Source organism: Mandrillus leucophaeus, unplaced genomic scaffold, assembly GCF_000951045.1.
Source record: "Mandrillus leucophaeus isolate KB7577 unplaced genomic scaffold, Mleu.le_1.0 Scaffold444, whole genome shotgun sequence".
NCBI classification, from domain to species: Eukaryota; Metazoa; Chordata; class Mammalia; order Primates; family Cercopithecidae; genus Mandrillus; species Mandrillus leucophaeus.
In genome coordinates this window covers 2,700,462-2,724,878 of record NW_012104743.1, presented here as the reverse complement: position 1 = coordinate 2,724,878, position 24,417 = coordinate 2,700,462, and the positions used below count along the sequence as shown (strand labels likewise).

The 24,417-nt window shown below is 37.5% G+C and overlaps 1 protein-coding gene across 2 annotated transcripts in view; it reads left to right on the top strand.

The window, feature by feature from the left end:
* ZFPM2 (zinc finger protein, FOG family member 2) overlaps positions 1–24,417 on the top strand; it is a 414,398-nt gene that overhangs the window by 95,299 nt on the left and 294,682 nt on the right. Inside the window, exon 1 of one of the 2 annotated variants that reach the window (XM_011994181.1) lies at positions 19,581–19,665. The exons of the other annotated variant lie outside the window; for it this stretch is intronic. The gene's annotated coding sequence lies outside the window, so the exon portion shown is untranslated. Of the gene's footprint in view, positions 1–19,580; positions 19,666–24,417 lie in introns of those variants that run through there. 2 annotated transcript variants of the gene reach the window in all.

The window sequence follows — 24,417 nt, the reverse complement described above, 5'->3', positions numbered from 1 at the left end:
TGGAGGGGAAGCTTCCCTGCAGTGGAAGGGATCTCTTCCCTCTCCCAGAAAGGGAGACTTTCCACTCACCAAGTTTCATTTGTTTTATAACAGCGCTCAGATCGGTAGCTGTTGACCTTTCACCCTTCTTGTTATTTCTTTAAATTGTTCATGCGATACGGTGCCAGGGGGAATTGCTGGTAATGTTTTTTTGCATTTTAAAAAATGTACTTGCGGTGACCCAAGGGAAAGAAAATAAAGTCTTTGGTACATTGATCCCTTGATTAGTTATTTCCTAAATGAAAATGGAAATACTATTAAAGCAGTAATAATGTTCCATCTTAATAGTTGAGGAGTCAATAAATGGCTCCCATGAGCTTCATTAAGGATCTTAATGAAGCCATTTTTGATGGCTGAACTTTACATTATCCTTTTCTCTGCTCTCTTCTCACTTTTTATTATTTTTTTAACCTAGGAGTCATTTAAAGAAGAGAAGTAGTAGTTATGATCTGTTTCACAGATTTTGTTTCATGTTAATATCATTGCTATTGCTAAAATAAAGTTAATGCTATTTTGTGGTAAATTTTTATGCAGAAGATAAAACACAAGGATTTATTTTTCAGATAGAACATATTTAAAATAAAGTAGGCAGTTTAAATCTGTATCACACTGATATGATTAGCAGATATATTCCCCAGCAATTTATATTCTTGTATTTCATGGTCATCTATATATAGATATAGATATAGATATATAAAATAGTGATTTGAGATACCTCCTTCACCTAGTCCCAAAGCAATAATGGATATGAACCATTCCTACTTCAACTATAGTTTTTCCCAGCATTGAATACTGAGCTGTTCATATCCTTTATGTAGTCTTATCCTTCTTTTTCCTTTGCTACAGTAGAACCATGATTACAGCCTTGTATGTCTAAATAGATGACTCTGGAGACTGTTAAAGAGCCAAGTCACCTCACTCCCTATATGAACTCTGGGATTAAAATAGTTTTTGAACAATTTACATTTAAAAAAATCCAAGAAAAGCAAGAACAACTTTATTGCTGGGAAACACTACTTGTGACTATGTTCGTCGGGCTATTTAGAAATATCGGGGCAGGGGACTGTGTATGTTTTTTTTTTCCCAAGGAATTACTTCAATTTGGAATCTTCTGGAGATGATTCACTATAATGAAATGATAGCAAACACCGTTCAGTCATGAAATAAAGTGATTGATTATGGTTAAAATATGCAAAAGGTATTTTATCTCTCTGCTTCTGACCTCCCCCTTTCCCTAAATCACAGTGAAGATCTCTGGGTGAAATGACATGATTTAAGGTGATTGGAATTACTTTCTGATTCTTGTGGAGAGGTTGCAAAACATCTCTGACAAGAATTTATTGATTATTGAAGTCAACAGTTGTTTCAAACACTCCTTCCAATGACAGTATAATAATAAAGCTGTTGGTTAGGAGGTACTGGATTGTGGACTCAGGCACTAGGGTGGGGACATGAGGGACTGGGTCTGCCCCCTGAAACCTCAGGAATGCTCATCACTTCATATTCCACAAGGAATGTCTCAAAAAGATGAAGATTGAGAAAGTCTTAAAATATGTTCACTGCTTTAGAAATTTTACCCTTTTCTTCGGGTTTCATGTATTCACTTCAGAGTGCTTGGGTGTCTGTGGTCAGTCTCACAGGCAGTTGCTTGGTGTTGAAGACAACAGGTCTGCAGACAGTACGGGACCCGTGATTCAGGCCTGCCTGTAGCACTCAGGAATGCTGTCTCTGTACCAGCCACTAAATCTTCCCATTGGGCAAGAATGGCCTTCAACACTGGCTGGTCATGGCCAGACTGGCATGTAGGAATTCTCTATTGTTGATGCTCTTCAACTCCCTCATCCTTCAGCAGCTTCCACTTCTGCTAGCTCCTTGCTATGCCAGGTGCTAATGTTCCCACCTTTCTTTCACTTTCTATTTTATAGACAAATCTTCTCCCAGGAAAGATTCCAATCAGCCTGTCCACACTGAGAAGTAAATAACTGATGATGTATAAGTTGCTCTCTCTTTCTGGCCTATTTGCATTTTAGCAGGTTTCAAAACATGAAGACAAAACAATTCCTGTTCCCAAAGTTAGGAAGCGGGTTGCATTTCTCAGCTCTTCACCTGGATGGGGGCCCATGGCCAGAACCAACCCAAATCATGGTAGTGATTGTCATGAATCTTTGCTTTATTTTGACTCTGGAGAACTCTGTTTGTTACATGGACAGAATTATTTAATTTAGACACTTTCTGAACTCCTCACTTTGCTGATCTGATACTAACATTTTTTTGAATCGTATTGGATGAATTGTTTTAGTTGGTATAAGTTTGGTACCAAAAAGTCAAATGATCTAATATAAGCTAGTAATTTATTTTAGAGGAAAAAGCCTTTCTTTTGAGATCACAACATTATACCCTGAACCTTTAGCTAACACTGCTGCATACTCTTGATTACAGAAATCACTTGGTCAGTTCAGACCAAACCAGTAATCCCAAACCAGCAAGCCCATAGTTATGGCACTCAAAGTGAACTTCCCTTATAAAAGGCACCACAGGTCCGATGGGGTGGTTCACGCCTGTAATCCCAGCACTTTGGGAGGCCAGGGTGGGCGGATCACCTGAGGCCAGGAGTTCAAGATCAGCCTGGCCAACATAGTGCAACCCCATCTCTACTAAAAATATAAAAACTAGACGGGTGTGGTGGCACATGCCTGCAATCCCAGCTACTTGGGAGGCTGAGGCAGAACATTGCTTGAACCTGGGAGGCGGAGGTTGCAGTGAGCTGAGATCATCCCACTGCACTCCAGCCTGGGCCACAGAGCGAGACTCTGTTTCAAAAAAAAAAAAAAAAAAGAAAAAAAGAAAAGAAGGCACAACAAATGTATATTCTTGAAATGAGCTTAAGGCATTGCGAGTCCTATTTAGACTAAATGTTTGGGTTTTTTGGAAAAATATTATTTATATTGTTTACCTGTGAAGAGCATAGGTTTTGAAATCAGATGATCATGGGCTATATCACAGCTTTGACCCTTGTAAACCAGTTGACCTTGGGTCTCAATTTTCTCTTCTATGAAATGGGAATGATAATGAGTACCCCCGACAGACTTGCTAGGATTGAACACTGTATTCTTTTGTAAAACATTAAGCACTATACCTGATATGAGGAAAACAGTCTACGAAGAGTGGATATAGTCGTCATAATATAAAAAATTAGTTTTATGCATCTTTTTATCACTAGGTATTCATTCAGTAGCCAATCATGTGGTATACATTCCTTTTTATGCTAGCTTTTAGTGGTCTTTGATTAATGGGTGGACTCCAGAGGTTTTATTTATGTTAAAGGGTGGATGTGTCCTAAAAAGAATTGCAGAAAGAGAAATAAGCCCTTAAAATTTTCAATGATTTAATATGCATGCTTAACTTTACAAATGTCAGAGGAAGATATTGTTTCTTTTCTGTAAATTCATTGGTCAAATAACTGTATCTTTGATATAAGAAGACAGTGGGTTACTTTTACCTTGGGAATTTGAATAGGAAAGATAGTACTTGGAGATTTTTATATTACCATACATGTCATGTGCCAGAAATACATGTAGGTGTATCTGTGTGTGTATGTGCATGTTTCAATTTTTTTTCTTTTTTTCACTTTTTAAATGTAGAAATAGATTCAGTTTTCCCTTGTTTATTCCTGGCTTTGCGAGTCTTTAAAGGTGCTGTTATGCTAGTTTGTTTTAAGTGTTAACTCTACATGATCAATGATTTACATTTACAAGAAAAGCTGCTTTCACAATGAGTGAGTTTCAGTGGGCTCTTTAGCTCTTGTGTTTGTTGTTGTGGAATGGTGGGCCCAACATGCAAAACAGCAGATAAATAAGGAAGACCTCTTTTAGAAATAGACAGTGCGAGTCAGATTTAGTAAATTACATTTTTCTTTAGATTGGACAGAATTTTCTACCCTAGATATTTTTTAAGGCCCTTTATGAATTCTAGCTTCTGTCTTTTCTTATATTTATGGTTTCACTAAAATCCTCAGGTAGCGAAATACCTGCACTCATGAATCATTTGCAGATAATAGTGGTTTAGACATTCTCTGTCCAAATTGATAATGGGTATCTGATCCAAAGCGATGCCTATTTTTTAAGGTCTATATAAGGAGTTCATGGGGGAAAAGTCCCTTTCTTTCAGATCTCATGTACATCATCATGTCAGTAGTTAGTATCCTAGATGTAGAAATGCAGAATAAGGCAAACTGGAGAGCTCTTCTGTTGTTTGAGTCTCCAGATTACTTTATAAAAAGCACATCTACTCCAGACAGAATCCCTCTTTACTTTGTGCTATTAGCACTCTTATGAAAGATGGAGGTGTACATTTGCATTTTTCTTTGTGTCTGCATTCTTCCAGTATTTGAATCAGTATTTATGAAACTGTCTTTTTGAAAAGTTATATTTTTAATTATGAAGGATGATACCTATGCTTTAAAAAGGCATTGAATTTGTTTATAATATTTAAAGATTTTTATATGGTCCTAACATTCGATGTCATTAATGTATGGATTGGTTTATTTGAAGGATTTTCTAAGGGTGGAATACATCGTTCACTTCAGGGAGTGATCTTGCTGTCATCACTCACTCTCATTCTGCAGAGTGCATAAGAAGCCGCACCTTAGGAGCTAGTTGAAAACGTGGATTTTTGGATTATACTCACAAAGATTTGAAATTAGTAGGTCTGGAGTGTCTTTTTTTTTTTTCCCCCAAGACGAAATCTCACTTTACGGCCCAGGATGGAGTGCAGTGGCATAATCTCAGCTCACTACAACCTCTGCCTCCCAGATTCAAGTGATTCTCCTGCCTCAGCCTCCTGAGTAGCTGGGATTACAGGTCCGCACCATCATACCTGGCTAAATTTTGTATTTTTAGTAGAGATGGGGTTTCACCATGTTGGTCAGGCTCGTCTCGAACTCCTGAGCTGAAGCTATCCACCTGCCTTGGCCTCCCAAAGTGCTGGGATTACAGGTGTGAACCACCGTTCCCAGCCGTGTCTTTTTTTTTTTTTTTAAATAAGAAAGGCCTTAAAATACATCATTCACTCTCTGATGGAGATTTAAGCAGATAAATTACAGTTTCGAATGTATACATATCACCTTGACGTGTCTAGAATCAGTCCCACTTGTAGCCCAGCCGTACAGATGTCTGGAGTATATTGCGACTGGACGGACAGTGTGGATTCTTCACAGTCTCCAGTCTCACACCCAGCTCTGTTGGTTTTGTGAGAAGCCTCACTATAAACAGCGCATTGCTTTTCCTTGCCACGGGACTTGTTGCATCTGCCTGAAGCACTATCTTCTCTAACCTCTTTTCTGAGCCTCAGACCGATTATCAGCTCCCCAGAGATATCTCCTGTAACCGCCCTGAGAGTCTCCATTTTAGGAGCTTTCATCCTACCCGTGCTGTTCTTTATAGCACTTGTCACAATTGCAATGTACGTCTTCCTGTGTGAATGTTTGAATTTTGCTTGTCTTTTTCACTAGACTCAAGGCTTTTTTGGTTTGTTTCTGGTTGTACCCTGTATGCTTAATATCAAGCCTGCACATAGTAGGCTCTTAATCAGTATCCATATGAATAAATGCATTAGAGTTAATCCTTCATCTGGCTTTCTCTTAGAGGTATATAGCAATTTAGGCTGTGAATTAACTTACTGACCTGTTAGTGTGAATGAATGTTTGAAGGACAAGGACAAGGTGTAACATCATTATCTTCAGTAACTTTAGAGGCCCTGGAAGGAAAGTGTTGAGAGGGGAGAAGATGTACACTAAACAAAATCTCTTCAACTTTGCATTACAAGAAAAGTTAGAAAGTTATTGGAACTATCGAAGTGCCAAATATAATTAATCATTTATTAATTTGAAGTAGAAAGATACGTCAAGATAAAATTTTAGTAAATTCAGATTTTTCTCATGCAAATATTGCTTGTGGTCATTGGAAATGCTTAATACTAATGCCGCTTTCCACCCTCTCTTCAAGAAGACAAGAAGATAGGTATAAATCGGAGGATTGAGTGTTTATTGTGTGCTGTGTGCCAGGCACTGTGCTTCTTATTTGCATGTAATTTCTCGTTTGATTTTCACTACCCTATGAATAGCAAGAAGTAAGATTCAAAGCTCCAGGAACATCCATCTACTCACTCAGCATCTTATTTTTTACCACTTTTTTGTTTTGCTTTGTTTTAGATTCCTAGACCAAGATCTTTAGTGTCTACCATGCATTCTTGTATTATTTAGAAACTTGTGTAACAAATAACAAATCCTAATGTGAATAAAATACAGATAGTAATAGTTACGGTTTACAGAAGTAAAAATAGCAAAGGATTATGATGCTCTTCAGGGTACAGCTGTGGTTCCTTGCTGTCTCCAGGCTCTGCCCTACTTTGGGCTTTAGCCTTATTCTTAGATTAGTTGCTCTCGTGGACTCTACGCAGACACTGGGGAGTAGGGGAGCTCTTCTGTCTAGATAATTTTTAATATGAACATTAACTCTGATGGGTCTGACTTGAATTGCATGTCCACTTCTTGAACTAGTCATTGTACAAGAAAGAATAAACTTCTTCTTCTTCTTCTTTTTTTTTGAGATGGAGTTTCGCTCTCGCTGCCCAGGCTGGAGTACAGTGGCATGATCTCGGCTAATTGCAACCTCTGCCTCCCAGGTCCCTGGGTCCGAGCGATTCTCCTGCCTCAGCAGGGGTTACAGGCACCCACCACCACACCTGGCTAATTTTTGTATTTTTACTAGAGATGGGGTTTCACTATGTTGGCCAGGCTGGTCTCGAACTTCTGACCTCAGGTGATCTGCCTGCCTCGGCCTTCTAAAGTGCTGGGATTACAGGCATGAGCCACTGTGCCCAGCCAGAAAGAATAAACTGAATAGTCTTAGTCATGTCCTATCTGTTACCCACCTTGAGACAGCAGGCAATCAATTTTTCTTAAGCCACATAGAAATTGTATGCTCATGGGATAAGAAGGAATAGATTCTGGGAAGGCAATGTGTGCATTGGTTTCCTCTTGAAATTAATTATTAAAAGAAATGCAAGCAATGTTATAAGATAAATATATTTGGGGATAATTAGTATTTGAAAATTATGTTCTTATCTGGATATACTTTTAGATAACCCTGAATAGTGGTAGTTTTTAAAATAGTTCTATTTTTAATCTTCAAGAAGATTGGTCTATTTACAGTTGAAATTGGGCATTATTTAGGAAAAAAACATGTCTGATGTCTCAGTCTGTCCTTAAGGTGGCCATGTGTTCAGATGTTTATAATGATGAAATGAATAATTTATAGTACATGGAATAGTGCCACTGGACTAATTGTTTCCCTTTTCTTTTTTTGGCAAGGTTTGCTGTTCTGTATGTCTAATGTGGTAACTATATCATGGGTAGATATAATAGTTAAAATTTGTCAAAAGCAAACTGTGTGTCCAGCACCGTTCCAGAGTATTATCTATAATTTCTGCCACAAGCCTATGAAATAGGCACTACTAGTATCCCCAGTTTCCCCAGGAAAAGAAAGTGAGGCCCCACAATTAGCCATTAATAAAGTAAAAATGCCAACTCATGTCTTTTGCTTCTATAGCTCTTGCTCTAACCATAGTGTTATTTTCTGTCCAGGGTCTTAAAAATGAAAACAATCTTCTATTCATCATCTGAATAACTTTCACTTACTTCTTGACTTTTTTCCTTTTGCTTCTGAAAACAAGTTTTGTGGATCCCTTCACTACACTTCAGTAATTTACTAAAGAATGAAGAATATGGAAGAGAGGATTTAAGCTTGTTCCGATATTTGCAAGAAACCAAAGTAGGGTTTATAACTATTGTTACGATTGTCAAGGATAACAGTGGTCAAATCCTAAGTAACAGAATATCTTAATGGAGACATTTGCTTCAGTGAATGAATTATTTGGCATCAGGGGTTCTGATATCCAAATATACTCAGGATACATGTTGTTACTCTTAAAAGTGATTTCCCTTGACAACTCGATGATATAAAAATTGTTTAAAGTAATTTTCCTTTAGCTCTATCGTGATATAATTGACAAATAAAAATTTTATGTATGTACGGTGGACAGCATGATGTTTTGATATACATATATGCTGTGAAATGATTACCAACATCAAGCTAATTAATCTATATATCACCTCACATGTTTATCTTTGTGTGTGTGTGGTGAGAATATTTAAGATCTACTCTTGGCAGGATGCAATGGCTCATGCCTGTAATTCCAGCCCTTTGGGAGACCACGGTAGGAGGATCACTTCAGGACAGAAGTTTGGGAGCAACCTGGGCAACATAGTGAGACCCTGTCCCCCCCGCCCCCCTGACACACAGACACACACACACCCCTAGTTGGGTGTGGGGGCACGTGGCTGTAATCCCAGTGACTTGGGAGGCTGAGCCTGGAGGATCACATGAGCCCAGAGGATCACATGAGCCCAGGAGGTCCAGGCTGCAGTGAGCCATGTTCATGCCACTGCATTCTAGCCTGGGTGACAGAGGGAGACTCTGTCTCAAAGCAACAAAAGAACCATTCTCTTAGCAAACAACCAATACCCTTGATCATTGTGTGCCAGTCTTTTAGAACTGGCCAATGTTTACTCTATTACCATAGCATGGATAATATTTTCCTCTGAAAATTTTGTGACTAAGTTGATTTTATCTCGGTTAATTCAGTCATAGGCGCTTTGAAAATGGATATCATCATTGCTATCTCACAGACACCTTTTTTGAAACTACCTAAGGATTAGGAAAAATAAATGCCATCTTTGAAGAGAGGCAGACCACAATAGTAACTCATATATTCATATATTTGTCACCCTTTCCATCTGTGTTTACAACCCATGCCTACACACCTGTGAATCATCAGCATGTTCATACAGGAGTCTCTGCTGCAATTTCCTTGTGCTTGGTGGATCTATTAACATAGATACAATTATACTTCATCATTTTAGCTCAGATGGATAGCAACTCGTCTTTCATGGTAGAGTTTATTTATTCAAATTAAAGTTTAATTTCACTTGTAGATTTGATAAAACGCTTACTCTCTGTTGATTTAGTCTTCTCAAATGTCCAAACATTTTTATAGTTTTACACATCTCTCATGCATGAAAAATTGAGAATGTGTGTGTTGATTTGCTGGAAATGAGTCATGCACTGAAATCATGCAGATTCCTTTGTGTTATTACAGCCACATAACTGCTGTAAGCAGAGAAGAAAAATAGGAGGTGTTGGCCTGAACGGAGGTGTTTCAGTGGCAACAAGCTCTTTGAAATGTAATTGTTATGAAGGAAAATATGAAAGCCTAGTTGAAGAGCGCATACATTTGAAAAATATGTGCTAGACAAGGAAGATAATGTAGTATTCTCTAAACCATTTTTGACTTCTACATTTTGGAACGTGGACCTGCTAGGTTATTTTGAGCTTGAAATAGACCACAATTTTAAGGAAAGTTGTAGATTACTTTGTGATATATCACTGATGACAATTGTGCAAACATTTAAGGGCACTAAGGAAAAAATAGTAAATGGACAAGAAACTGGTTTGATATGTGTTAGTTAAGGGGAACTTTGCTTTAGGATTCGGAGAAAAAAATAATAAATATAGCCAACATATATTAAGTGTTTCCTATGTATTACACACCATTCTACAGAAATAGCAAATATAAATCAATCATTTAATTTTCTCAGTGTCTTCATAGGGTACATACAAATAACATCTCCACTTTATACATGAAAAATACTGAGGCTAAACACAATTCAGTAACATGTCTACTGTTAGTAAGTGGCCAATCTGAGATTTAAACCCATTTCCAGAGCCCATGTGTTTAAGCTATTATGCTATGGTGTATAATTGGTAGGTGAGAAGAAACATACCTGAAATTTTATATGGTTTTGAGAATCAAATAAGGTACTGTAAAATGCTTAGCTCAATGCTTGAAAACTAGTGATAGTTCAAAAATAAGAATTATTATTTACAGTTTTGTGTTAAAGATATAATTTTAAATTATTTGAATAATGATGAGAAATGATCTTGTATCTAGGAATAAGAAAAAAAATTGAGATAATCCTGCAGTATCCTTCCAAAATGATTATTTTAAGGAGTTTAAGATACTTTTGAATATACACTGCTCTGATCCTGGATTTTCGTATGCTTGTTTGCCTCCAGTGTGTGTTACATGTCAGAGACTGGAGATAATGCAGTTAATAGTTTAGGGAACACATTGATATTATGCAGATGTTTTTGAGTTAAAATGAAATTGGAATTCAGAACTCACATACGTATTATAATAAAAGACACATTTATCACACATGGAATATAGGAACACTTGACTGCATGGTTGGGCTCCTGAGGTCTCAAGTATGTTGACATTACTTGTGATGGCCTGGAATTTTTTTTTTTTTTAATGTGTTCTTCAGAATTCACTCAGGAACGTTTAGATGTGATTTTGTATATTTTGATTAACCTATTGTCTTGCAATTACTATAGCTATGTAGTAACCTTTATTCCACCTTCATTATGAGAATGCCTGTAGGAAAAATACCTTTGTGCTGGCCTAAAATTCTCTAGTTTCTAACTCTCCTTTTCTAAGTAAAAAAATTGTTTGGATAACCTGAATTCTTTGATAAGCTATTTTGTTAGGAACAGAAATATCCTGTTATTGTAGAAGACTATACCAAAGGGAACAAAAATAAAGAAAATAACTATTCAATTGATGAAAGGGATCAAAAAGATAGGTAAATTTAAGTGTTAAATACATACAGGGCAGCAGAACATTGTTCAAGGCAAACATTTTCAAGTACATAAAGGCCAGTTCCTATCTTAATAACAAAAAAAAAGTAAGATAGAAAAATTTGTCTTGAAAGACTTTTAAGTTGATGTAAAAATGCAACATGTAAAGGAATCATGACAACACTTAATATATATTTACGCAGCAGCCTCTGAAGTACTATGCAGGAGCTCAACATGCAGGTCAATTACTTATTAATATAAGTGGGATGTGAGGGCACAGCATGGAAAAAAATAGGACAAAATCTCCACTTTATTGCGGAATCCAGTGATAAGCTTTGTAACACTGTTTAAGAGAAAAAATATAATTTAATTCAGCCTAATTAAGTTACACATTGTGGGTACACGCTCACACACATATTTATATATGTTTAGATGACATAATCCTTTTCCTCTGGCAGCATTAATCTAGTTGAGTAGATAGGCACGTGCATAGTAGCAGATGGTTGACTGTGATAAGCATTGTCGTAGAGGAACAAAGCGTTCCAGTGATGTACTGGGGTGGAGATTATTTCTGGGTGGGAAGGATATGGGGAAGCTTTTTTTGGAATAGGTGGTTTTTGAGGTGGACTTTGAAGTATGAGTAATTGATAGAGAGATATTTCATTATATGAAGAAGTGTCCAAGTTTAGATAACAACGTGAGAAAAGATATATGGACAATTTTAGAGGGTGAGAGACATATGGGGAGGGCTGGGACCTTAAAGGGTTGAGATTAGCAGATAATAGACATTTATCTATAAGACACTGCTGAAGACTTTGAAGACCATCTTGAGTAGTGTAAGAAATGACTGTGGGCACAATGATGACCAGAAATTTACATATATGTTAAAAATTTGATGTAGCTGAAAGGATCAAGATTCAAGATAGTAGAATGAACATATGTGCCCATAGTTCTTGCTGTCTGAAATCCTATAAAATTTATGTGTGTGTGTATGGAGGGGAAGTGTGCATGTGTGTGCATAAGTGTGTCTGTGTGTATATACACACACACATATATATACACACAGACACACTTATGCACACACATGCACACTTCCCCTCCATACACACACATGGTGATCCAGAAAATAGGAAAGAGGGCCATCAGTAAATCTAGAAACTGAGCAATTTCTAGAAGATAGAAAGGAAATAGAATTGTACTCCTAGAAGCGGAAAACCAATAATACAGCTCCAGATATTTTCAAGAAAAAAAACTGCTTTGAAGGATAAGAATATTTCAGTGAAACTCTTAGCTCAGAGGAATATATTAAGGGGGAAGGGATGAGTCAGTCTTCACAGTATTAATTAATGGCTTTAATAAATTATGTAAATATAAAAGGAATTACATTTAAGTCATAGAATTGATAGAAAATTGTGGAAAAAAAATATGGAACTTAAAAGTTTAAAGGCAAGAATTTGAAGAATAATAATACAATGTGGAACTTTCTTTTTCTTTTCTTTTCTTTTTTTTTTGAGATGGAGTTTCACTCTTGTTGCCCAGGCTGGACTGCAATGGTGCAATCTGGGCTCACTGCAACCTCTGCCTCAGGAGTTAAAGCGATTCTCCTGCCTCAGCCTCCCGAGTAGCTGGGATTATAGGCATGCGCCACCATGCCCAGCTAATTTTGTATTTTATTGGAGACTGGGTTTCGCCATGTTGGTCAGGCTGGTCTCGAACTCCTGAGCTCAGGTGATTCACCTACCTGGGCCTCTCAAAGTGCTGGGATTACAGGCACGAGCCATCATGCCCGGCCAAAACTTTCAAATAACTAGAGCAAAAAAATAAGGAAGAACTTGCCTTCTATGGATATAAACACCTATTATGCAAGTACAATAATTAGGTCACTAGGTGATATAATAGTGGAAAAAAAGACAAATGAAAGAGTGGTTCAGAATTCATCCAGATATTGTTTCATGCATATGTAAGTATTTGGTGTATAATAAATGCATATGGAAATAATAAATTAGAATGAACTATTTAACAAATGTCATTTAATCAATGGTCTTGCTATTTGGAAATAAATAAAATGATATGAGACCTCAAATTGTTAATAGCTCTGGCTTCTGGTGAAAGAAGTGGAATAAGTGAAGCTTAACAGGAAAGTTATCCTTTTCAAAAATATATGTTTTGGATGATTTTTATAAGACTATAAACAGGCATTACTTATGTAAAAATGTAAAAGGAGAAGTAAGGAACGGTGTTTGGGAGAACAACATCTTTTAACTTTTCACCATGTAATTAAACTAAATGCTGTTTTCTACTTAGAACATAATACATCTTTGAAAATTAGAATTACAACATTGTGATTTATAAATCAGCAGAGTTTGTCTGTATATTCTTCTGTTAAGATGAGCATTGAAAATATATTTATGGCTGGGCGCGGTGGCTCACGCCTATAATCCCAGCACTTTGGGAGGCCAAGGCAGATGGGACATGAGGTCAGGAGCTCGAGACCAGCCTGGCCAACCTGGTGAAACCCCTTCGCTACTAAAAATACAAAAATTAGCCGGACATGGTGGCGCACACCTGTAATCTCAGCTTACTTGGGAGGCTGAGGCAGGAGAATTGCTGGAACCCGGGAGGTGGAAGTTGTGCCACTGCACTCCAGTCTAGGCAACAGGGCAATTCTCTGTCTGTCAAAAAAAAAAAAAAAAAAAAGAATATGTATTTATGTGTAGAGTTCCGATATTGTTATTTCAATTGGAAATTATAACTTTCATAGGCTCTATTTAGCTGTGCACATTTGGAAGTTGAAAGCTTTTGTGTGAAACTGACTGGGTTCCATTGCAAAGCTTGTCTTCTTAACCCTGAAGCTATACTGCCTTTCTCTGTAGCTCAGTGGCTGTCATACATTAGGCACTCAGTAAATATGATGAGTGGAAATATAGCCCAGTAGTCTGATAGAATAAAATGGTAGGTCCAGTTCTTATTGTAGCCCTAGCTCTGACTTTGAGCAAATTACTTTTAATTCAGTTTTTTTTCTTCTGTGAAATGGGCTTAAAATTACCTATCTTACAGATTTTTTTTTTGAGATGATAAAATGGAAATATTTAGTACAGTACATTCTACCTAATAAATGGTCAAGAAATGTTAGATACTATTTCTGGAAGAGGGGTATTCAAGAAAGTTTTTCAAACATTGACCAAAAAAAGCTAATAAAACTTTTACATCCATATATGTGAGACTTACACCAGTACCCCAGAGAATGTAAGCTTGATATCACTTGGTGTCTATTAGGAAATGCAGAAAGGTAGATCCAGAGTACAAAATGACAAGCAATTTCCCAACCACTAGCTTGTCTTCCACACTGTGGTAGCAATTCTGCAGACACACTGCTCGCCCTGCTCTTGTGTTACCCCCCCGCCCAACGCCTCCCCAACCAGTGGTGGGATCGTCAGTATGCAGTGGCCCAACCAGGAATATACTAAGGTTATGCCTTTTTAGACATCAAGAATCACAGCATCCTGAGCTTTGAAGTAAATCCTCTGAAAGAGTAATTTCTTCTCTGCTCTATTGCATCTGACAATTACTGCACCCCCTTACCTCCTTGCCAGTGGTGGTGGTTACTATGTTGGTGAAATTCTCTGCAGACTGACCTTCAGGGAACTGTGACACTAAAATAACACAGGCATTTAGTTGTTTTGTTATTTAGAAGAGATGATCAACAGATTGTTTGACATGTTAGGAATTTATTTTTGTGGTATGTTGTGTGTGTGTAGCCTCAGCATCAACTGAGAGTAATGATGCTCAGGCCCTCTATGGTCAAAAGCAACCGGGAGAATAGTGGCAGAATCACAGTGAAAGTGTATGGATTATATGTAGCTGCCCATGTGCAAGTCCTGACTTCTCCCCAGATTGCTCCCTGAGCAAGTCTCTAAAATCTATTTTGTTCACTACATCAATTTAGAGCTGTACCCATCTAGAGTTACTGTATCAGGTAACATATGAAGATACCCATAGCCCCTAAACACTTATTTGTTAAGTATCATCTCTGTTGAGAATCACTATATATATAGAGGAAAGTGCTTATACTGCATAATTAATGAGCTTTGGGGAGATAGAACTGTTAATGCTGGAAAGTCTACTAAAGTAGATTAAATGCTATACAAAAATACAACCTTTTCTGGATAGGTTAAGGTTGTCGTAATTGTTGGTTTTTATGACCATAAATTCTGAAGGGGAGATCTTTGATTCTCAATGGTATTCTCAGTACCAACATTTTTTCTCCATGAATATTTGTAGAGTGAATGAGTAAATAAGTGAAAGATGCCTATACTATACTTATCACTCCTTTCTGTTTTGCTTTATCTAATTCGTCATGGCCCTGGCAATCATGGAAACATTCTTGTGTGTGTTTGTGTGTGTGTGTGTGTGTGTTTCTCTCTCTCTCTCACACACACACACACACACACACACACACACACACACACACACACAGACTATTCAATTTTAGCATTGAAAAGTGTTCAGGCCAATAATTTGAGCAAGGTACCCTTTCTTTACTCTGTGGGCAAAGTCAGAAAAAGAGTCTGTAAAGCCTTTGGTGCAGAACAGGATTTTCTCTCCACATCAGTTTTAGATGATATCTGTGATCAAAGAGACATATGCTGTTCGTATGCTTCCTCTGTACTTCAGAACTGGCTGTGACCTGGAGGGTGTACGAGTGCCCTTATGTGGTTGCCTAGAAACTTTGGCTACACAAGTGTCAACTTTCTTTTATGGCTCTAAGGGAGAAGGAGCCTCACAGAGAGCTCTAGACTTTGTAGAGGGAGAAAAAAAGATTCTTGTGTGTTTAAAACAAGTGTCTCACCAGGAGATAATGGTCGAGCTGTGGGTTATAAATGATGCATTTTGTTCTTTTCGTCTTGCTGATGGCACAAGGGAAAAAAAAAGTTCATCTCTCGCTTATCAAAATACTGTGACATTTCTTCTTCCACAGGAAAATTTTCAATCACAACCTTCTGCAGCAGCTGACACCAAATTTATCCAATTGTAAAATTCTACAGTGTAATTAAAACCTTATTCTTTTAAGCACCTCACTCAAACTGAAACATACACACAGACCCTCACTAAAATTTCGTTTTAATTTTGTATTGCATTTCTTTGGGAGCACATCTACATCTAAAATAGTCTTTTGCTGTTGTTCCATCAATAGTGTATAATGTTGCCATCAGCACAGTTACTTCTAACCTATCAGCTTTATTCAGTCTATAAGCTTTGGAGAAAATAAGACTTACCAAGTTTCTTTGAAAACAAATATATTTTGAAAGATATTTTAAAAGATGATAAAGGTGAGGGTCACCTGATGAATATGTCATGATTATTTTGTTTTATGAAAATAATAGGCTCATTTAGGATTAAACAGTTATTTGATAGAAGATTTTTTGCTCTCCAAGCTGCATGTTCCATGTGTAAAAACCAGACTGGTGATTTGGTCACTGTCAGATCGATGGGAATAAGGATTGTGCAACTCAATTTTCAAATATAGAGTACTCGGCAGTTAGGTGATATGATTTCCATGTCCTCTGTAAGATTAAATTGATTTTGTAATTTTAATGAAAATAGGCATAGCATGTAGAATTTAACATCCCTCTCAGTTGCTTTAGATGTGTTGTATAAAATATATGTCCCAGTTGTCTAAAGGACAAACCAATGTGGTGATGTCCCCAGATAAAGAACTTTTAAGATAGCTACCCTAATAATAATTGGAGTCTGCATCCACAGCAATTAAAATAAAGCACGTAAAATTATCAAGGCCTACATTTTGAGTGATGGTCAATTTACAATGGTATTTAAATAATACATGGACATATTTTTATCAGCTTGCCTGGCCTAAGTGCTCAATAAATGTTTGTGAAATAAATGATCCTCACGCAGGTGTAAAGTCCACCCATATGTAAACTCTGTTATTTATAGCTCTCTAATATTTCCTGATAAATTAATTTATTATATTTTTATAGACAATGGAGGTGACAATGCTGTTGTTTTCAACGTTAGACTTTCTTACCACAGTTAACTGAATCGACATTGTAGCTTTTAGGGATAATTTCTTCCCCCTCCTGGCCTCTGCTCTTCAAAATATTCCAAATTAATATACAAAATCAATCCCTCCAGAATCTTATATCTAACGCTAATTGAAACTTCCTATACATGTTAAAACCATAAAATCCAAGAAAATATGAGGAAGTAAAATGAAAACTTGGGTTTATTCACACTATTTACTGCATGTTATTGTCTACTTTGAAGAAAATGCAAAAAAAAATGTTAGACACAGGTAAGTGCTCAAATCTGATGTGGGGAGAAGATGCTAAACTCCTGGGTGCGGCTGTTTTTAAATGTTTGAAATAATTTTTTTCCTACTAAATACAGAAACTACCTGGCTAACCTCTTCCTTTTTTAAAAATTTTATATTTGTATTTGAGGTTGCAATATTGACTCTTCTTAAAAACAATGGGAATAGTGATCTCAAGAGAGATACATTGAAATGGAGAACATCATACCCAAGAAGCAACACGGTTAGGTAAAACGCCGGTTTGTTGCTGGAAAACAAAATCTGTATTTGGGGGTATCAAATAATTATAAGAACAAATATGGTCATTCATACATTCCTAATTCCATAACATTATGATTAAGACCAAATTTTGTCACTTATATAGAGTCCAGTTTGGGGTACAGGGAAATAAAATGGTTGTAAATTCATAGCTGGGCATATGGTTTCTCTCCCTCTGTCTCTCTTCTTGTAACATGGGCCTCCTCCTGTCCTTTACATGTTAGGTTGCCTCCATTTCCCGTCTGGGAGACTTTGCACAAGTTATTTAATCTCTCTGTGCCTCAGTTTCTTCACCTTCCCAATAGTGATAGCAGCATCTATTTCAGAGGGTTGTTATGAGGAAACGAGGAAAGACTACTTGCAAATTGCATAGAACAGTGCCCCAGGACATAGAAAGTGGGATGAAAGTTTTTGTTAAATAAACAAAAATAGCATTACTCTCTCTGAGCCGAGTTCAGACCTCAGAAATCTTACTATGGGTCTTCCTAGGGATGAGGTATGATGCAGCATGAGCAGCCACGCCATCGTTTTGAAAGCATATTCTCCACGTTCAATCTGTGAACTCTCAAGTGTTTTCCTTAAAACTCTAAAAGAGCCTCCGCTTTGGCAAGGACGACCTGGCAATTGGTTGGAGAAAGGGGGATGTCACCCTTTAGTCTAGGACAAAAGTATAAATTTGAAAAACACATGGAGAGCAGAAGAGCAGAGTTCTTTTGTTTTCTCACTCAAAGAGTGGATAACTATATGGATTTAGAAACACGTCTGTATGGATATAGAAAAAAGAGCAGATTTGAAAAGGGCAGAGTTTTGTTTTAAGTTATGCATTGAAACTCATAAAGCAGAGCTGAACCAATGATCGAGTCTTATTAAAGGGGCCCCAACCTTGGCCAGGTGCTGGCAAAATGCCCTTTTTGTAGGCTTTACTACACTTAAGGTGTTACAGGCTTGTAAAACTGGGATTTTAGGGAGCCAGAGCTGGTTCTTAGATGTATGCTGGACTTTAAGAGCTTGTGATTCAAAGTGTTCCAGTGTTAGCACCACAGGGGAGCTCATTGGAAACGCAGTGTCTTAGGACCCCTAGACTGACTGGGACACATTCTGTGTTTTAAAAAGATACAACCTGGATTTAATCATGAAGAAAAGTAGCATCTCATGGAAGCATTAGAATTATGTCTTTTGACAATGTTAGAACTGTAAAGGATCTTAAAAATCAGCTAATCCAACTTCTTTATTTCCAGTTTCATGGCTTTAGAAGATAGTTCTTCAGTACTTGCGGTGTGCCAGGTTTTTAAACTGTGTGTTGTGTTGACAGATAGATGGATATGGTACTTGCTCTGGAGGTTTCTGCAGAAGGGGAGATAGAATGTAAACTAGTAGGTAAGTAAAACATAGTTTACAGACTGTACTTCTAGAAATGGATGCAGAGGGCTGCAGGGGAAGCCCTGAGCCCAGATGGGAGAATCAAGGAAGGCTTGATGGGGAGGGGTGTATTTTGAGCTTGGATCTTGAAGGATGAGTGGGTGTTTCAGTTGATCTGGGGTGGGCTCTAAGATTCTGTATTTCTAACAAACTTAAAAGGCTATGAAGAAAACTTACAGGATATCATAATGTTACCAGAGCCCAATAAGAGAGCTTGACCTCTTTGGGAAGTCGTGGGAGACTGCCGTAAGGAAGTTGAATTTGAACTAAACTCTGAGGGGTCATTAGGAGTTGACTAGGTCAGGGAAAAAAGGGAGAAAGGGAGAAAGCATTTCAGCATTTTATACACAGGCATGAATGTTGCTGTATATATTTACCATTATTTACCATTCTGACCTGTTTTGGTTCCATTATGATAGAATAAAAGAATGAATAGTTGAAAGTTTTACTTTTCCTGACACCAGGTGACAGGATATTGACAAGTATGGGGTGGATTATTTGGAGAGATCGTGTACAAATTATGATTAGGTCATGAAAGCAAGTATTCATGCAACATACATTGGGTAAATGGAATTCTAAAAGCATGAAAGAAAAATGCATTTGAGACTATTATACTATATTGTATGGCACCAAAAATTTTCATCATGGCCTGTGGAAAGATCGGAGGAAGTGGAGATTCAAACTCTCACATGTCACCATATTTTATGTATGGACACAATACATACCATGAGATTCAGCACATCTCTTTTCATTCCAGAACTCTAAGCCAGCCCCAAATTCTTAGAAGACTCCTCAGTGTCTGAAGAAAAGAAAGTTTTGAACCTATTTTTTTCATTCTACTCTAGGGCTTTTGAAAACAAGGTAAAAAGCCAAGATGTATTAGTTTTCTAGAGCTTCCATAACAAGTCCCACAGACTGGCTGGCTTATACAACAGAAATTTATTTTCTCACAATTCTGGAGGCTAAAAGTCTGAGATCAAGGTGTAGGAAGGGTTGATTTATCCTGAAGTCTCTCTCCTTGGCTTGTAGATGGCCATATTCTTCTGGTGGCTTCATATGGCCTTTCCTCTGTGTGTCTCTGTGTCTTCAACTCCTTTTCTTACAAAGATACCAGCCTTATTAGATTAGCTCTCACCCATATTCCTTGATTTTACCTTGCTTACCTTAAATGCCCTACTTCTACGTGCAGTCACATTCTGAGGTACTGGGGGTTAGGACTTCATATGCATTTTTATGGGGGGGCACAGTTTAGTTTATAACACCAGGGGAATTTTGAACATAAATTTGCTATCAAATATTACTATAAAATACTATATGTATATTATTATAATTACTGTATAGTCCTGAGCTGAAGTCTAGTGACAGTCACAGTACACTGAGTGACACTGAACATGTTGCTTCTACATGAATGCAACCCAGACATAAATTCATAGTTGACTTTCATGTGCTCTTCTAACAATGCAACTCAGCATTTTTTTTTTTTTTTTTTAATTTCTTGAAGTCACTTCTCAGTCAGGACCAAGTGAACCTACATTACTTAGGAATAAATCACTCATCAAATAAAATGGGAATTGCAAGAAGAAAAGCTAAGTTTATGCAGAAAACATGCCACTTTGATTTTTTTTTTTTTTTTGAAATGGAGTCTCGCTCTGTCTCCTGGGCTGGAGTGCAGTAGTGTGATCTCAGCTCACTGCAACCTCTGCCTCCCAGGATGAAGCAATTCTCCTGCCTCAGCCTCCCAAGTAGCTGGGATTACAGGTGCATGCTACCACACCTGGCTAATTTTTATATTTTTAGTAGAGATGGGATTTCACCATGTTGGCCAGGCTGATCTCGAGCTCCTAACCTCAAGTGATCCGCCCTTCTTGGCCTCCCACTTTAAATTTTTAATTCATATATTTTTGAATATACTTGATTTAAAAAGTCTAAAAAGATGAACTTCATGACCAAAGTATGCCTGTTACATTCTTAAATCTGATGAAAAATCGGACTGGCTTGCTAACAAATGTACTGTAATTCGCAAGGTAATTGCAGTCTTTGGCCCCTGCTATAAAGGCGGTGTGCTGATAGCTGCCCCCAGTGGGAGACTTTCTGTAGTCTTGTAAAAGCCATTGTTATCCAATAGAACCAGCAAGACCAAACTTTCATAATCTTTATGAAAATCTCAGCATCCTTGGTGGATTAGTCTGGCAACAGTTTGATGTTCTGTCACATACTTTTGTTCTTGTTCTGGATCTCCAGCCTTAACATAGATAGCGGTTAGTTCACTGGAGTATCGTCTGTTCTGGTGGCTGTAACAAAAGACTAGGTGGCTTAAACATCAGAAATTTATTTTTTCACAGATCAGGAAGCTAGAAGTCCAAGATCAGGGTGACAGCATGGTCAAGTTCTGGTGAGGGCTTTCTTCCTGACTTGCAAATGGCCACTATCTTGCTGTGTCCACATGTGGCCTTTCCTGTATGTAAACATGAGAGAGCGAGAGCACGTGAGACAGCGAGTATGTGCTTTCTGAAGTCTCTTCCTCTTATTAGGACACAAATCTTATTGGATTAGGGCCTACCCTTATGACGTCATTTAACCTTATTTATCTCTTAAAGACCCTTACTCCAGATAAAGTCACATCAGGGGTTAGTGCTTCAACATATGAATTTTGGAGGAGACACAATTCAGTCCATAGCAGCCAGTAACCATTTATTAAGACACTAGTAAATGCAAGATGCTGGACTAGGTACTGAGCTCTACAATATAAGGTCTCCAGAAAGCAGGCCAGCCTAATACATTAGACTGGTGTTTAAATATAATGATGTCCATAATTTTATATGTAATTTTATGTAAATATCCTATGGTTATTGCTCAATATATATTTAATGAAGTCATGTTTGGCTCAAACTCCTTTTTCTGAGAAATAACTGTCTTAAAGAATCCGGCTCTCACAGTGCTAGAGGTCTGGATTATGGAGAACATGTTTACAAAAGTTACTTCTGTGCTCCAATGATATGGGTTACCAAGATGGCAGCAAGAAGGTTGGTAAAGGATGTTAATTAAGCTACATCACACTTTATATGTGCTTAATTGCCCTCTTGTATTAGTTTCCAAGGGCTGCTGTAACAAAATGGATGGCTAAAATACAACAGAAATCGATTCTCTTTCAATACTGCAAGCTAGAAGTGTGAAATCAAGGTTCGGAAGGGCGATGGTCCCTCTGAACTCTTTAGGGGAATCCTTCCTTGCCTCTTCCTAGATTCAGGTCATTTACAGGTAATCCTTAGGGTTCCTTGGCCTGTAGATGCATCATTCCAATTTTTGCCCTCATTATCACATAGCATTCTCTGTGTGTCGTCGTCTTCTCATGACCATCTTCTTATAAGGACACTAGTCATATTGGATTAAGGGCCCTCCCTACTCCAGCATGACCTCTTCTTAGATTAACTAATTACGTCTGCAGTGACCCTGTTTCCAAATAGTGTGACATCCTGAGGTACTGAGAGTTAGGATTTCAACATATCTTTTGGCAGTGGTGGTACAATTCAACCTATAGTACTGCTGAAAGAGAAAATACTTTCCGAATCATTTTTGAAATGGGGAAACTTTTTGTTTTGACAAAAATATGCAGGATATAACTATCTATTTTCCAGACTCTTACTAAAGATGCCTAGATAAAAATACTTAAAATACTTAAGTACTGAAAGTGTTAATAGTTAAACTAAAAATGAAATCCAAATAATTTTTCTGCTACTGTAATGGGTCGTTTAAAAATCCAAATCAATTACTGTAACTGTTGCTATTTCTTTTCTTTTTCTGAGACAGGGTCTTGCTCCATTGCCCAGGCTGGAGTGTAGTGGTGTGATCTCAGCTTACTGCAACCTTTGCCTCCTGGGTTCAAGCTATCCTCTCACACCAGCCTCCAGAGTAGCTGGGACCACAGGGGCACAACACCACACCTGGCTAATTTTTGTGTTTTTTTGTAGAGACAGGGTTTCGCCATGTTGCCCAGGCTGGTCTTAAACTCCTGGGCTCAAGCACCTGCCTCGAGCTCCCAAATTGTTGCAATTACAGGCATGAGCTACCATGCCTGGCCCCTGTTGGTAATTTCAACATTAAATTTATGTTTTATGCAATGTAATTATGAAGAAAAATTATTTACAAAAGGAGTGCCTTATTTTATATATTAATGTAAGTTCAGAACTTACATGATTTTTTAAGAGCCAGATTTTCACATATCTCTAGATATACTGTTGCAAGTTCAGGATTGAATAACTTTTGGAAGTTATTTGTTTCTGCCATCAAGTAGTAATATAGAAGGTCAGATGTGAACAAACTGAATAATTCAATTGCTATTAATTTTTGGGTTGTATTGCTCTAGAGCCGTAAGACATGATTCTTAATTCTTGTAAAATAAATCACAGTAACGTGTCTTAAAAAGCTAATCAAATGTTAAGATTTTACTTTCAAAGTGATGCTATTTTCCCACATGTTAATGAATAGAGTGCTTGCCTCATACATAATTATTTGGGTCAGCTTTCTTTTGGAATAAAAAAGATGCAACAACATTGACAAATTCCTTTTGTTCTACATGTAGTGATTGTGTATTTCACATCTTGTTACATGACTGTGCCCAGTGAATGATGTAATTGGGGGTACAAGGTACCTGCTCTGCTGGGCATAATTTTTACTCATTATGGCAGGTTTACAAGAACTATGGAAGAAACTAGAAAGTAAAAGAGATCACCAGTGGCATTACATTTTTGTGACAAAAAGAGGCAAAGGCTGCAGCTGAAAATCCCAACATCAGAAGATTTGTGAGTGCACCCGGGGTGGCAGGGAATGTCTGTATCACTGCATCAGTATTCAGAATGATGCTTTTTGTATCATAAATTCTTATAATACTCTAGAAAATTGGAATGTGTAGAATTAACAATCCGATTCATGTGTAAGAGTAATAAATGAACTTTGAACGTGTCTCTCAATAGTTATATAACACAAACAAAACCTTGAAAAAGACCCTTACATGAAAATACAGGTAACCTGAAACTGCTTTTCTTAAGTCCCAGTGGAGTAAAGTAGACTGCAAACATAATATTTCTCTTGCCTATCATATAATTCTCATAAACATAGTTCAATTGGACTGGCCAGAAAAGGACAGTTTTAGAAGAGAAGATGTTTATAGATTTTGATGAAAGCTGTGACAGTTTAGATAGGAGTCACTCTGGGTGGTCAAGCTCCATTTCAAAATGTGTAAGGAGTAACCAAGGAGATAAGACACCAAATTTCTTTCACAGTTGTTGATTGATGAGAAATGTGTGACTTCTTGGGCAATCTTCAGAAAACAATTAAAATGTTTCTTATGTATCTGGAAGAGTACTATATAAAGAAAACATATAAGGTATTGCTGAAGAATTTTAAAACTTAACACCAGGTTACCATCTCAATTTGTCTTTTAAGATTAACACAACAGAGAATCCCATATACTAACTCTGAAGAACCGTTCCAAGTATTATTCTTTAGGCCCTTTCCCTCCCTCTCTCCCTCCCTCCCTCCCCCCCTCCCTCCTTCCTTCCTTCCTTCCTTCCTCTGTCCCTCCCTTTCTCCTTCCCTCCCTTCCTCTCTCCTTCT